Source organism: Arvicola amphibius, chromosome 5, assembly GCF_903992535.2.
Source record: "Arvicola amphibius chromosome 5, mArvAmp1.2, whole genome shotgun sequence".
NCBI classification, from domain to species: Eukaryota; Metazoa; Chordata; class Mammalia; order Rodentia; family Cricetidae; genus Arvicola; species Arvicola amphibius.
The window spans coordinates 123175744-123192525 of record NC_052051.1 but is presented as its reverse complement, the minus strand read 5'-3'; the positions used below and the strand labels follow the sequence as shown (position 1 = coordinate 123192525).

General features: G+C 40.9%; 1 protein-coding gene across 4 annotated transcripts in view; it reads right to left on the bottom strand.

The window, feature by feature from the left end:
• The window catches only part of Commd10 (COMM domain containing 10), a 125297-nt gene that overhangs the window by 60437 nt on the left and 48078 nt on the right, over positions 1-16782 (bottom strand). The gene's annotated exons all lie outside the window — the stretch shown is intronic.

The following is a 16782-nucleotide window of genomic DNA, read 5'->3' as shown; positions in this document are numbered from 1 at the left end:
GTGCAGGGCAGAATAGAGGTATGCAGGGAAAACTAAACTGAATACTGGGAGAAAGAAAGCGGAGTCGGGAGATGCCATGCAGCCCTGCCAAAGACAGATGCTGGACAGAACTTTATCCACGCAGGATGAAACCTTATCTGGTAAGCAACAGCCACGTGGCGATACACAGATTAATAGAGATGGGTTAAATTAAGATATGAGTTAGCCAGAAATACCCTTAAGCTATTGGCCAAACAGTATTGCAAATAATATGGTTTCTGAGTGATTATTTCAGGGTTGAGCATCCAGGAACAAACAAGTGGCCCTCCTACAACAATATGACTCAAATAACCTTCTATTTCCTAACTTGTCTTCTATAAATGTAAGTATAAAGTGAAAATACAGCTATCCCAAAGTTTTATAAGACTTAATTTGAGTCTTCGTTCTTATCTTTCTGTATTAGTACTTCACGCAAGTTGAGGTTTTTTTGTTAATAGTTCAGGCACAAAAGTTTTATTTAGACAGGCAGACACACATGCACACAACACATTACAACTAAGTCCTAAAATATTAGTAATGTTGGCAATAATATATTATGATCTCAGTCCCATATGATTTAGCAATCACACTCCAAAGACACAGGAGATATGGGTTACTGATGAAGAAAAGAATCCAAACTGGCACACATGAAGAATGAACGTGTTGGGTCACAAACCCCAATGATAGGAACAGGAACGGCTTCAGGCATAGCTGGTCTCAAGCATGTTACTAGCACTAGCTTCTCTCCACGACCCCCTCAGCCCCACACCATGACAGGCTACCTAAACGGGCTCCATGTGATGCATGAGGCCATGGTGTCTGATTTTAGTCATATTCATCCAACTCAAGGCAACTACTGTGTCAAAGAAAATGCAGAGTGCTGAAGGCTTAAGTGACTTACACACAACCTTCTGAGACTATGTGGCTACCACCGTGCCCACTGCGGTGGCCATCAGGGGGGCCTTCTATGCTGTCTTATGATTCTCTGCAGCACAATTTCTTTATGTAGTAGTATCTCATGCAGAGATTTCACCATTGGTCACATTTAGTCATGCACCCAAAACACTGTTGCCAAGAGTTAAGAAGAGGGGCTTATCCACCTCAATTTGGCTTCTCCTCAAGGACAAACCCTAACACATAGTGAGTCTTCAAACACCATTCAATTGGCTCAGGTAATTATGCTGTGGCATGGTTGGCAGTATCACCTCCATTAAAGTCAGACAGAAAAGATATTACCAATGCCACACACAGACTGAGCCTTTTGGGTCTTAATTCTTATTAAGCAGAAAAACGATTCTTAAACATTAGCTCCAATCTTTCTTCCCTCAATTTATCCTCCTGTAGAACATACATTAAGCCAATGGTTTTTAATGAACCTGGGAGAAAAATCCAATCAAACTGTGGGCTCTCTAAGCTAGACCATGGCAGGTCACAGATGAGAAAGGTTCCAACACTGGCTTGTCTAGGTTATTCTCCAGCACAGCTACTGCAAAGGGATGGAGTCTTCCTTCTGTTCCGACCGACAGTGATGGAGTAGCTCTCCTCTGCAGATGTCTGTTCAGACCATTATTTACACATTTGGAAGGAAAAATCTGTCACTTGGCTCCTACATTAACAAACTGTTTCTGTGACTGCAGAGTAAAGATCATTGTCATTCTTTTGAGAATTTGACCTACGTTATGAGCTTATAGTTTTAGGAAAAAACAAAGGAAGATATAAAAGAAACACTCAAGAGAAAAAAATTGCTTATAACATACAACTGTTTTGATTAAAATGCAAATGTATGGAATCCAGCAAGTTTACCAATAAAATGATTTCTGACACAAAACACAAGAGCTCAATTTACCACAATATACTTTCTCTCAACTCAGCTGGACACAATTGCATTCTTATCTACATTTATGCTGTGTATCTGAGTTAAAATACACTAGGAACATAGTCTCACATATGGTAATGGATGAAGTAATTAGGATACCATTGAATCTGCTTTGCAGTCCAACTCTGAAGCCTGGTACTCTCTTTTGTCATAGCCGCATGAGGATAGGTTGCTGGAGTTATTTTTTAAAAACATGAACAAAGAAGTGATGTAATTAACATGAAAGTTACTTCTCAACACTGACATATCTTCAGAATTCAACCCTAACACTGTCCACTGATTAATCAAGATTGTCAACTTGACAGAATTTGGAACTACCATGGCAATGAGCCAGGGGTGTGTCTGTGAAGGGCTTTCTGGATTAGGTTGACTGAGGCAGGAAGCCCCCTCCCTCTTACTGGGCAGTATCCACAGGGGCTGCAGTTTGAGACTGAACAAAAAGGAGGATATGAGCTGAGCACCAGCGCCCATGAGCTCTGTTTCCTGCGTGTGGAAGCAGCGTGACCAGCTGCCTCAGGCACCTGCCACCAGAGTTCCACTTGATGAACTGTGAACAAAAATAAACCCTTCCTTCCTCAAGCTGATTTTGACAAATAAATTGTCACAATATTAAGTAATATACAAATTTATAAAATGTGGCCATAATATCTGTCCTTATGTGTTATCATTCAATTATATTTAAATGTGTATTATTATTTTGTGTAAAACCGGCAATTTTATAAAACCAATACTGCTGCAAAATTAGGAAGTTAAGGCCAAAAATGCCAAGTAAGTTACCCACAGTCACAAAGTTGGTAAGGCCAGGATTCAAAGCAGCTGATCCCAGAGCCCGAACCCCATGCCTGAACCCGTCCCATCACACTGGCTCCACATCATAAATGCTACCTGGCTCCTCTGGTATCACTTTATATAAAATCCTCTGGCTACAAGCCCACGAAAGTTTTCTCCATTGAGAACAGTCTTCGAGCTGTAACAGTGCATCACACAGTGATTCCAACTCAAGTTGTTTCCTTGGTAAATAATGCTTCTCCCCACTGCCTCTAGAAAAGTCGGTGCAGCTTCAAGTATGGTGTGTCTCTTGTCCTAAGTCTACGTGGATAAGACAGATGAGCCTCCACCCCACGAGTCAGTGCTAAGTGAGCTCCTTAACTTTACAAGCCGCTCATCAGGAGGCTGCACCACTACAAGCGCTGTGTGCCTAGGTCACAGGGTCAACAGTGTCACTGAGTCAATCGCCGTCACTACACAGGAACACCGAGAAAAAGAAGTCCAAGTCAAAAGAGTTGAATTTATAAAATGCTTTAAAATTCACTTCTCAAATATGGAAAAACAAATATTGAGACCAATAGCACAAAGCATTGGATTATTAGACAATTATGAATGAACTGCTAATATAATTTATCACAATAAATGGTGTTCTCTGGGCAAACAAACAGTCCTTCTTTGGTCTCTGCAAAGAATTGGTTCCAGAACCCAGGACTGACTGTTTCCTTCATTGTGGAGAGATCAAATTTTGTAGATGATCAAGTACCTTAAATAAAATGAGGCCATTTGGACATATAACCTTACTGTATATACATATATGTATGGACATCTTACTATGTACTTACTATAAGGCATCTGTAGAAATGCATCAAACCTGATAGAATGGAAACAGTATACAGCCGCTATATTGTGTTGCTTGGGAGGAGGAGGGGCAGGAGAAGTTGGCTGCACTTGTTCAGTAAAGATACAGTATTTTCAAGGATTTTTATCTGATTCCAGTTGGATCTGCTGATGGAGAACCTACAGTTAAAGAGAGCAGATGCATTAAAATATTTAAAATACCACTGAGCAGTTTATGAAAGAGTCATTATCCCAAAATTAATGTAGGAAAGGATGGAACTGAGGGAAAGGATTCTCCAACTGTACTCTATTTCAGAGGCTTGCGACCTAATAAATAATGAACTAGTGATCCAGCTGGAGCAGGATTCTTCTTGACTATGAGCACATTTTGAAATGCACTTTCAGCAACAAAGCAGTGACAATTTTGAATTATGTATATTATTGTAATTAGATTCACATCATGATTTTTGTATAACTAAATATTGGCATTCTAATAAAATGCTTATACACACATATAAATACAAGTGTACAGAGACGACCTAACAGTTTCTAAGCATATACAGCCAGTAATTATTAAACTTCACTTCAAAATATTTATGATTGACTACCTAACGACACAGGGAAGCCACAAATGAAAACCTACAGTCTTCTATTTCACAGCAGGCCTTAATAACCCTCAGCAACAATCCACTCAATATCATGAGAAATAACAGCAGCTTCCTCAGTCTGGAGTCTCTAAATATGACCCATATCCAAAGGACTTGCATGTGCACACATGTCAAATTTAACTGTTTTGAAACTCTAGTATATTGCTATTTTACCCCCAAACACATCTTTCAAAGCTAGCTCTTGTTTTTGTTTTATGTGTATGCTTTTTAGAGCCAATGGCACTTCTGTATCCTTTGTGATTTTTTAGCCCATTTTCAGTATTAATGGTTACTAAATGTACCTACAAACACGGAGTGAACAAGCGCTTCCCTGGAGTTAGCGGATCACAGCAGCTCTCACCAAACACGTCGGTACTCTTACTGCTATGCCTTCCATGAAAACCATGAGGAATTCGAAAGATAACTAACTACAATGAGACGTAGAGGCTGGGCTCCACTGTCCGGTCTGAAGCCACGGTACCCCTCTCACTCATCTCCTTAGTGCCCCTTGTTTCTTTTCCCTTTGATAATGGGCAGCATTTCCAAGACTACATCGCTACTACTTTCCTACAGCTAATTCTTCAGTAAGCTCATCTTCCCTGCAACCTCAACATAATCACACCAGCAAAAATCCAGCCTGCATACCGAATATTAGATATTCACAAGCATGCTGCTATTTCCACATCCCCAAAGGCTATATTCAACTGGACAGCCTAATATTATCCTCAAACGGGAAAAATTTTCAAAATCTTTTATAAGTTTAATTTACTTTGACATATGAGGGGTTTGTATGTATGTGTAGATGAGGAAGAAGGGAAAAGGGGGAACAGAGGAGAGGAAGACACACACACACAAGAGACAGACAGAGATACACACACACACACACACACACAGAGAGAGAGAGAGAGAGAGAGAGAGAGAGAGAGAGAGAGAGAGAGAGAGAGAGAGAGAGAGAGAGAGAGAGACAGACAGACAGGCAGGCAGGCAGGCAGGCTCAATTCACTATATTCTCCCAATGCTCCTTTAATTGTGTTCATGGAGATTCAATCCTACATTCTTTTTCCTTCCATTCACTATAAAATTACTCTCTAGTCCAAACATGTTTTTCTCAAGAAATGTTTTACGGATCTGATTTTCTACTTCATTTCTGCTCCCATTTGTCTCTGCTTAGTACAACAATCTTAAGGCTTACTGTCACAGACTGATATTCCAATTGATCCCATTTTTACCCAGTCATAGCCCAATGTCTACAATATCGGCTTTTTTCCCCATCATTCACCTGTGCTCTTCAATGCTCACTACCTCTGTGCCCTGAATCCAGCCCACTACACATGGGCACATTAGTGCTTTCAAATGAAAAGAGAACTAAGCAGAGGCCAGGAGATCCCTGTTATGACCCAGCAGTTCGGCTGCATTAGTCCACCTTCTGGTGCTGACAAAAGCACCTTGAGGACGAAAGGGTTTATCTGGACTTCAGTGCAGAGCTATAGAGTTCATCTGTTGGGAAAGGCAAGGAGACAGTTAGGGAAGGCATGGAGACAGTTAGGGAAGGCAAGGAGACAGTTAGGGAAGGCATGGAGACAGGAAATCATGGCAGGAGTTGGAAGTTGATTGAGGAATCACACATGAAGAAAAGAGGAAGTGGGGCAAGGCCATAAAAAACTCAAAGCTCACCCCCAGTGATGTATTTCCTCCACCAATGCTCTGCCTCCCAAAGGTCTCAAAACTCCCTCAAACAGCACCACCAACTGGGGACCAAGTATTCAAATATGTAAGCCTATAGGAACATGCCACACTCAAACCAATAAAATAACTGAGCAAGAATCTGAAATAACAAATAATTCATATTTCTATTTCTTCAATAGAGTGAGATAATGAATTGGATTATCTCTAAAATCACCAAGGTATTAACATTCTTTAGTTCCAAAAACATTTATTGTCTTAATACTTGGTACATAATCACAATTAGGGATTTATGAAAATGAAATATTATTTGCTAAATTATATATGTAAATGCATTTACATAATTAATAAATATTCCAAGGAGGAAAGTCATATGTTTTATGTATTTGTGAACTCAGTAAAGCATAGTATAGTTGCTCTCGTTCAGGTTTTTAGTTTTGTCTATGGGTCTGCAAATTTGAATAGACAAACATAGGGCCAGAAGTCTGTTGTGTAACATTTTCAAATATACTTATTCATTGTTCCTTTCATAAAGACTATCTGCAATCTACAGTGTCTTGTCCAGGTGTGTTACAGTATAACAGGTAGCTGCTGCAACCAAAGAACTGAAGTGCACCATGTTAAATTTTCTGATCCTTTGGAACAGAACATGTTTGTAAGAACACAGTCCAATGGCTGCTTTTGTGAACAAGAGCTAACCATTCCCAAGAATATGATGCAGCAGTTCAAGCTGTGTTAAAATCCTTTAAACCATTTTATTTACAGCCACTAGGATAAGCATTATCCTTATCCAGGCCTTACGCAGGCCACACAGATAACTGTCATGGTGCTATGTTTCCTGGCACAATAATTTTTAAGGTTCTCTTATGAAAAGAAGGACTTTTTCAGAGTCAGAGACTCAAAAAGAAGAGGTAATCATCTATATTACAGGTATGTGCCAATCTTTAAACTTTATGAATATCATGATGTGCTATACATACACGTGCACATATGGTTATACATTAAGATAAGTTTTTGGTATTCTTGCTGAATACTTTCTAATATTTTACTTAACATGAAAATTTTATAATACTTCTATAATTTATTCAAATACTTATATAATCACCCATGGTAGAATAAATTTAAATGTGTTTTAAGGCTTGAATCTTGTAATTAATCACAGAATCTCACAAGTGCAACACACAGAATCCCAAGTCTAACACAATGTCTCTCACATACTGGAGCACAATAAATAAGCTGTCCTCTAGATCTTACAGAATAAAGACAACCATTCACAATGAAGCAGTTCCCGATCATCCCCACCCCACCCCCGCCATCATCCACATGAGCAGCTAGTTCATTGTCAGCTCACCCCCTTTCTTTATCTCTAAGTTTTCTATCACAGAGCAATATGGGTCAAGTGTTGGGAGAACGTAATTATTAAAATCAAGGTATTGTTTCACAGGCACAAGCTTTCAACAATAGTGTACATCTTTCTGAATCTTGTTTGTTTGTGACAGACTCTTGTTATGTGGAACAAGCTGGCCTTGACCTCCGAGCCTCCCGCCTAAGTTCCCAGGGTGCTAGTATCATAGGCATGAGCCACGGGACCTGTCTATCTTTTAGATTATGGCAGATGATGATATTATCTGTTTTAAGTATATTAAGAACAAGAATGTATTTTTATTCGTTGTCTATACAAAGCATATATTTAGCACCCTCTGTGCAGACACATCCATAAGATAACAACGAAGCCTCACGTGAGAGGAGCAATCCCTGCACAGAGGCAATTTAAATGAGATGGTTACCCTGCTCCAAAGAGGGCCAGATGAACAGGGAGAGACTGAGTAACAGGTAAGTGACATCACCAGGTGTCACCCAGGTAAAAGCGTGAGGCACATCAGACAAAAGGAACTATGCAAAGGAGGAGGCAATGCTGCTAGGAAGTCCTTGAGAAGGGCCACGCTAATGGGCCTGGGCTGTGGCTCAGGGAAAGGGGGAGATGAAAACATTGATGGGTGAGCCAAGGTCCAACCAGAGTTTGCATCATTGCAAACATGAGGTGATAGGAAGAAATTCTAAGTAGCAAAATGTCATGTCAGAACTGCGAGCTGGAAAAACAAATGAGATGCCATGTTGTAAGGGAAGATTCCAACGGTGAGAAGTGAAGTTAGATCAAGGTGGGTCACCGTGATGGAGACGATAGGAGCTCCAGCCAGAGCAATCAAACCACTACAAACACTCACAAGTATACACTATATTCAGTAATATAAACATCTACGCTTTAAAATAAGTGATTTTTTGTCCTATATTTTGTCCAGTTGGACTACTTTACACGAGCAATCTCCAGTGTTTAAAGCTATGTGAAAAGGTTCTCTACAATATTTAAATTAAAAACTCCATTCCTCGTAACTCATAAGAAATTTGTCTATTCCAACCATGAAACATTTCCTTTAACTTACCTGTCCAAATCCACGGCAACAACTCCTTTCATTATGTGCAAAAGTTTAATGAATAAATTTCTACCTCAAATTACAAGTATGTTAATGTGACCTTGGGGAAATCACTACACTTTTGGATAGCCCCCAGTTTATAAAAATAGGGATTAGAATGCTTCGTGGGAGGCCAGAAAGGAAAGCAAAAAGCTTTAAAAACACACTAGGTCCCCATAAAGCTGTCAGGGTCATAAATAGTGGCAAAACAAATAAACAGAGGTAAGTATACTTGTTACCTTGTGATCTCGCTCCGATTATTAATTATTAATGGCTTTCTCCAAGCCACAAAATGCAAACAATGTCGGCTAGCATCCACACAGACAAAGCAGCACTGCAGGAATAATGCATGCAGTGCTTTAAACAACAACCAATACACCCAGATTATCACACACCGCGGTTATAACTATAGAGAATGGAACTTACAAAACGCACTTCCAACCCAAACAGTTCCTTGCTTCATCCACTGACCCACAGCTACTGCATTCAGAACCCTTAGACTTTTCTCGACACCTGTTATGTAACTGAAACATCACTCTAACAGCCCTATCTAAACCTTTCAGATAAAGTCAATACACACTCATTAAACTCAAAAATCTGTGAAAGGCTTACATTTATTAAATTCAATTATGTCATGTTCTCTTACTAAAAGCCTCATCAAACTGCAGGTTGCCAAGGCCTCTTTTTTAATAACTTGAGAGTTTTTATTAATTATTTTTATTTTTTGAGATGATAATACAATTACACAATTTTCTCTCTCTTTCCTCCCTCCAAATCCTCTCATATAACCCCTCCTTGATCTCTTTCAAATTCTTGGCCTCTTTTTTCACTAATTGTTATGTATGTGTGTGTGTGTTCCATAAATATCTAAGTACGACCTGCTCAGTCTGTATAATGTTACTTGTATGTTGTTTTCAGGGATGACCACTTGGTATTGGATAACAATTGGTGTGATCTTCCCCGGGGAAGACTCTCTCTCCTACTGTCAGAAGTCCTCTAGGATGACTTCAGTGCCCCTGGCTAGTTGGCTAGGTTTCCAGTACCAGGCATGACTTCAATCTTGTTGAGTGGGTGATAATTCCAATTAGAGAGAGGTGGGTGCATTAGAGATGTGGGTGCATTAGAGAGGCAGGTGCATTAGAGAGGCGGGTGCATTAGAGAGGTGGGTACGGCAAGATGGGGAAGCTCTGCTGCAGACTTAAGATGCTATCTGATGGCTAGGGATCTGCTAAGTTAATAGATTTTATAAGGTTTCTTATAGGTTGGGCATAGTGGGTACAAGCACTTGGGAGGCAGAGGAAGGCCGATCTCTGTGAGTTCAAGATCAACCTGGTCTACAAAATGAGTTTTAGAACAACTAAGGTTGTTACACAGAGAAACCCTGTCTCAAAACAAAAACAGAAACAAAGGTGGGAAGGGGGGCAGAACAGCTTTAGACCAGATGCAAATTGAAAAGCATAAAATGAAAGGTTTGTATCTACTAGTCACAGGGTATTAGTTCTGACACAGAGACGGGAGCTAAAGCTAACCAGAGGCGATTAGCCTCTGGAGCCTCAACACTCAACTTCTCCACATCACTAGAGTCCTAACCAGTCAGTTCACCACTGCAAACACAGCTTCATTCCATGAGTTCCCCTTCACAAAAAACATCCCGATGCTCACTGCAGTCTTTCCGTACTTCGAGGTCCAGTTTGATCGACTTACTAGACAGGGGATGGGATCAAGGGATTAAGGAAAGAAAGCCTATGGGGCTAACAACCTGTTTGCTGTCCTTATGCACTTGGGCTGACCTGGGTATCTCATTACATACTCTTCATGAGCAGCTAGTATACAGGGTACTACATTAGGTATTTACATCCTGGGTCCATCAGCCGCCCATCCTCAACTGTCCTTAAATGCCTTCAGAACAAGGCATACTTGCTAGTATGTGAGCTTCTCCTATTTCTTCAATAAAGCTGGGTGGTGCGAAAGAACAATGAGGGTTAAATGGTGCCTGACTGAGCTACTGTTTTACATGGTGCGAGTTACAAGTTAGCCACACTATACAAAGATTTAAAGAAAACAAATATTCCTGATTTGGTCTCTGACACCCGACAGAATCATAACACAGTCTACTCATAGTGTAAATTAATCTTTTTCTAACTTTTAAATAAAAGCAACAGGGGAGACACATTAAACACCTGTATGGACAATCAACCTAAGATTTCACAGTACTGTACAGAGTCACTCACACATCCTCCCCATTTCCCAGACTTCTTTGTCTTTTCTTACTCACTCCTTAAAGCCTCATTCTAAAGTGTTCTCCCCCTGCGGCCTCACCTGTGGATGCACAAAGTCAACCCCGCATACTTGTGCGTTTTCAGGCTGTACTGCAAGTAAATGTTCACAGTGCCTTACTGTTCATACGCATCGAATATGCCAGGCACCATTTTGGGTGCTGGCCACATTTCTCACTGGAATACATGGCAACCAAGTCCTCTTCCCACCCCACTGTTGAGCTGTCCAGAACAGGGATGTCAATATCCATTTACAGTCACTTGGCACCCACAGATCATCGCTAAACCATGACTGAGGGAAGTGACAATAACTTCCAGGGTGTTCACAAAGGCTCTCTCTGATGGGACAAAGTTTGAGTGAGGACTTACGGAAGTCCACGTGGCCATCTCGGGGGAAAGTACTCTTACATAGGAAACGGAAAAGTCCAAAAGGCCATGAGGCAGGAACATTTTTAGAGAACAAGGCCAGTTTGACAGTTAAAGTAGGGGGAGCAGGGTGGCTGCCATATGAATTTGAAGTCAAGCAGGCGCGGTAGAAAACTACGTTGCCTCTTGTGAGTATGCTAAGCCATGTAGGTTTTGAATTATAAGGGGAGTCTTTAAAATATATATAGAAAAAATAATATAAGGTAAACTATACTTTAAAATTACAATCTGTGAAAAAAATCATGGCTGAGGGAAAAGGGAGCAGCAAGAAAACTGGAGGCACAGTGGACAGATTGGTGTCAAATGAGAATGATTAGCCAGGGAGAAAGAAAATTTCTGGATTTAATTAATGAACATGGTGACCTAGACCCTCTGTTCCCTGCAACAAGATCTTGCCACCTGTTACTTGTCAAATGTGACAAAATGTTTGTCAGCAAAATAGGACCTGAGAGAGGAAAGCCACTGTTTACACGGCAACTGATGCTTTATTACAAGGGTCTTTATACACTATACATTATTAATCCAAATGTGGCTCACCAAACCTGTCAGATCATGAAATGGGAACAATAAAGATAATGACTTAATTTCCTACTCTCTTGCTGAGAGTAAACTACAGAAATATAACAAAATCTAACTGAAAACCAAACTGTCTAAACATTTACTTGAAGAGAACTAGAGATTTAACAGTGGCAACCCTCTTTAACCTCTTCCTCAAATGGCCAAGTAAAGAAAGGAAGGTAAGCTGATCAAACTAGTCTTTGAACACAGGTGTACAGGCAAGCTGCGTGTGAGGTCAGCCTGGGATACAAAGTGAGTTCTGGGCTGGACTGCAATATGAAAGCATCTCTTATAAGAAGAGAAATAAAGGTAAAGTTGATATCTTAGGTTTTCCTGTTGTTGTGATAAAATTTACCCAACAAAAGCAAGTTAAGAGAGAAAGGGTATGAGATAAAATAGCTCACACTCCAAGGCACAGTTCATCGCGGTGGGAAGTCAAGGCAGCAGGGGCTTCAAGAAGTGTTCACAACACATCCAAAATCAGAAAGCAGAAAGAGATGAATGCATGTTGCTATTCAATTCCCTGTTTCCACTTACACGATCCAGGATTCCAACCAGGGACAGGAACCACCCATAGTGTGTGGAGGGGCATCCTCCAATGTCAAATAATATAATTCCCCACAGGCGTGATCAGAGGCCCATCTCCTAGGTGAGCTCATCCAGCTGCCAATGTTAATCAACTATCATGGGTGAGCTCTCTTACTAGCAAGTAAGATGATAAATACCAAAGCCACATGGTACACCACCAAACCATCAGAATGGCTTAACACTAAAGGATTATTGCTGCTAAGTTCTGGAAGAAATGCAAACAGTTACAACTTTTACAAGTTGCTGAGCAACCATTTTAAAATTAAACCCACACAAATATATGTGTATGTGTGCATGCATATATGCACATGTGTGTAAGTTGCAAAAAATAACATAATTCTCCATCTCTCACTATCAACAAATGTTATGGAATATTTGCTCATACTATGAGACCCCGAGATTATGCTAATAAAATCAACCTAGGATCAGGGGTGGAGCCAAAGACTAGTTGACAAGAATTAGCCATAGAGTATGGAGGTCTTGGAAAATGGATAGTGACTTGATAGAGAGACTCACAGGAAGAGGGAGGGAGGGACTTAAAAGTTCTCTTTTTGGTTTGGGAAGAATATCAAGAGAGATGTTCTCTTGCTGAGTCTCCGTCCAAAAGGATGATCAGTTGGGTAGCTTCTCAGTCCCTCTGAGCTACCAGGTTGTCACCCCAACATATGACGCCTGAGTCTTTATTGGTAGATAGAATTATAGAGACCTAGTTTAAAAAAACTGCATGTATTGGCAACAACAGAGCCAATTCTGGAGCCAGGCTGCAGGCGGAGTTGCAGAGGGCAGTTTAAGTATCAGTAGATTCAGATGTAGCACCTAAGCCAAAGGAAAAGCATCAAACATGTTCTTTGAAACATAGCTGCATTATTTCCCATTAACAATTGCTGGCCCCTTTCTTTACACTAACCAACAGAATGAAGTGTGCCTATTCTTGCCTTCTCTTCAAGAGGGCTCTGTCCTTCTGAACAAGCTCAGACTAAGCCAATAAATGAAGAGAAGCACGAGGCAGGGCACTCTTACTGAAAGAAGTCATCTGAAACAACTCTGCTGAGGCATGAGGAAGTAGTCCCTGAAGACCTGCTGGTCCCAGCAGCCGAACTACCCTGCCCACCATAGACTCATGCCCAGTTATGGAGGGTGATGCTTCAGACCTCTGAATTGGAGTGAATTCTAAAGGGGAATCCAACTCATGACAAGCAAATAATGGGGGAAAGTAAAGAAGGACCAGGGTGTAGACTTCCGGCCTCCCCTCCAGTGTCAGTGAACTGGCAACAAAGCCCTTTCCAAGGACAGTGCGACCTGGGCCTCTGGATCCAAGGACACATGGAACACCTATAGTTAATGCCTCTGAACAACTGTAGGTGTGCCTCCTAGAACCTGTTAAAGCTAAAGTCTCCTCCAATCTTAAGGAAGTTGTCCCTAGGCAGCCTGATACATGCAAGTCTAGGCATAGGAATATGCTCCAAAGCAATGCTAGGTATGTATGGATTTTGGCAAAGTTGGATGGAATGAGATTAACAGCTGGTTCACAACACTTTAAGAGAGCTATACTGGACAAGGTGATGACAACCAGGCTAAAAGGGGCTGAAATTATTTAAAATTCAAACAGGCCTTTACACTGACTTTTTGCAGACTTGAAAATGTTGCTCATAGAAGGAAGTTATTTTTCTAATGCCGTCTTTAGAAGTAGCTGCAGGTGACAATGAAAAAGGGAGAATAACCCAAAAGGGAGTTAGTTCAGAGCTTTAGAAAACACATTCAACAGCAAACAAGTACACTGACATAATAGAGGTCTAGCCCAAGAACATTCACATTACTAAGATTATAAATACAATACATAATCTCATAGTAACTGTCCGTAAGGGTTTCAAAATTGCTTCCAACCATAGTGACAAATCCCTCCTATTCTTGAAAAAGAAAGTCTATTGAGGTTAGTCCTGTCCCTGTGGCATCACCAAACATTTAGGTGTATGGAAACAAATCTCTCTAATTGTCACATCTGTGGAACAAGAAAAGCCCTACTCCAGAGCAATGGTCAGACTTCATGAAGACAATCTTGAGTTCCAAGTTTACTACGACAACTGTTAGCGCTGTTGGACTCTTGGAAGGGTAGAGATAGGATGGAGACATCTGCAGCTATTATGGCTTGAAATGAGATGCCCAGTCCCCCAACACACACACACACGTGCTCACACACGCACGCACATGTACACACATACACATGCGCTGAGTGTGGCCTCTGCCACTAGCAGTACTCTGGTGTTGGGGTGGGAACTTTAGGAGGTAGAGACTAGGTAGAGGAAGCAGGCCTCTAGGGGTATGACTTTAAAGGTCATGCCTTGTCCCTGGTCCCTTTCTCTCTTCTGCTTGCTGGCCACCATGAGCTGGAACACTTCTGCTGTACACTCTTCTCCGCCTCTCCACGGTTCCAGAACGGATGAAGATGAGGACTAGAACTAAAAGCTGAAATCTTTAACTGTACACAAACAATGTCATCAGCCACCTTGTCTTCTGTTAACTGCCAAAGATGCACTAACACAATGCTCTTTGTTTTTAGCTAAATACAGTGACAAAGGAATAACCATTTTGATCTAAAATGGTCAAAGGAGTTCAATAATACATCACCAAAGATATACTAGTGGCTAGTAAGCACATAAAAATGTTCAATATCACTATTTCTATTTCCGCTCACATGGAAGACCAGAGAGGTGGTAAGGTTTTTCAGGACACACAGCTGTTTACCAATAAAGTCTAAGCCCTCTCTGAGAATACTTTACAATATTATTAACATGAAGAAAAAAACTTAATAATAATCTTCAGCCATACCCTTTCAGTGCAATAAATCAAATGTTCTAATTTTTCCAAAACACTTTAGAACTTTAATTTCTTAGGATTACTGACTTCAAGATTTGTTTTGGCACAAACTGATGAGAGATTTTAATGGTCAAAAATGAAGAAACGCCACGGGTGGTAAATGTTATTAATATAAATAAAGGTGAAGTCCTATTTCTCAAGCAGCAACAGGAAACCTCCAAGAGTGGGGAGCTGTGAGAAGCAGCCACTTCTGACACAGACCCATTAAGATAACTTGGCTAGCAGCAAGTGAATCTGAATAAACACACACACACACACACACACACACACATGCAGATATATGTATGCAGACACACACACATGCAGGCACATGTTTGCACACACGCATGCAGGCATACACACACACACACACAAACACAAACACTAGAATTCTTCAAATTAAGCAATCACTACATCAATTGACTACACCCTCCCCACACCAGTCTTTACATTAACCTAGTACCTATACCATCCTACACAGTCCCTTTTTGTTTCTCCAGGTCACAGAGGACGCCTATTTATCTGCAGGATTTTTACAAAAACATTCATATCAAACAAAGCAGAATGCCTCAAGGTGGTTCTTTCCTGCAAGGGCATCAGCATTCTGGAGTAAGGCTTTTTAAATTTTTAAGAGGTAAGAAACAAAAGGTTCCAAATATATAAACAAATAAAGAGGACAAAGCCCTATAATATAGCTCACTCACTAATGCAGCAGAGCAACGGAGCAGTCAAGTGAATTAACTATGACGCTAAGATGTACATGCATAGATCCAATTGTAAACTGAAACAGAAATGAAACACTAGAAACTACAGAAAGTTCTACTCACCCGGCCTTGAACAGGTGTAAACCTAAGAGTGGGCATGAAACAAAAAAATAAAAATCCGACTCTTCAGTGGTCAACCTATGCCAAAGTCTCATGTGTTTTGAGTGTCTCAAGCATGCCAAAGACCACTCTGGTGTTAAAAGACACATGTGCACTCTTACACGAGTAACTAAGGAAATAGCAAAAACAACAGCAGAGTGTGGCTGTGATAGCATTACCTAGGGGAACAGTCTATTCTGAATGATACAATCATCTTTTGCAAGTTGTCAATGGCTCAGGAGATGTGAGCCTACATGCACTTTGCTGACCTATATTCCAGCTAAAACCCTGTACCGTCTCTTCCAGTCCCCAAAATTCTCTGACTCTCCAGTACTGCAAGAACTCCATCATATAGGAAGCCCTACCACAATGGATACATCAAGCCTCAACCCAGTCCTTTCTAAGGGCCATGGTCTCACTCCGCAGCTGGCAAGTGGAAAAAACCGCCTGTCCTCCGGGGAGTTTTAAGGCTATCATCAAAGTGTTTATGAGTGAGACAGCACCATAAAGAATGTAAGAATAGGATTTATTGAACGAATCAGGTATCTTACTTAAGACAGGAAACAAAGTAATCACCATGGAAGCACAGCAGCTACTTTATTAAATCATAAATTATTTTCAGTCCTTCTGGGAATGAAAGGCCCAGTATAAGATCACACAGAACAACAGTTGGCACACAGCAACGGATGGACGAAGGCTGTCTGTCCGTGTAAACTTGAGAGTGTCAGGCATAGAGGGTCCTGCTTCTGCACAGCCATTATCACCACCCTCAGCTGTTACCAGCCTCCGCCATTCCGAAAGAAAGAAGTGGCAGTGCTGACAGCGTGGAGAAACAAGTTAGCTCAGGTGCCTGCAAATGTGCAGGCACCATTAGTGAATCTGATGGCTCCTCAGTCTCAATGGTCCCAGTCTGCACTT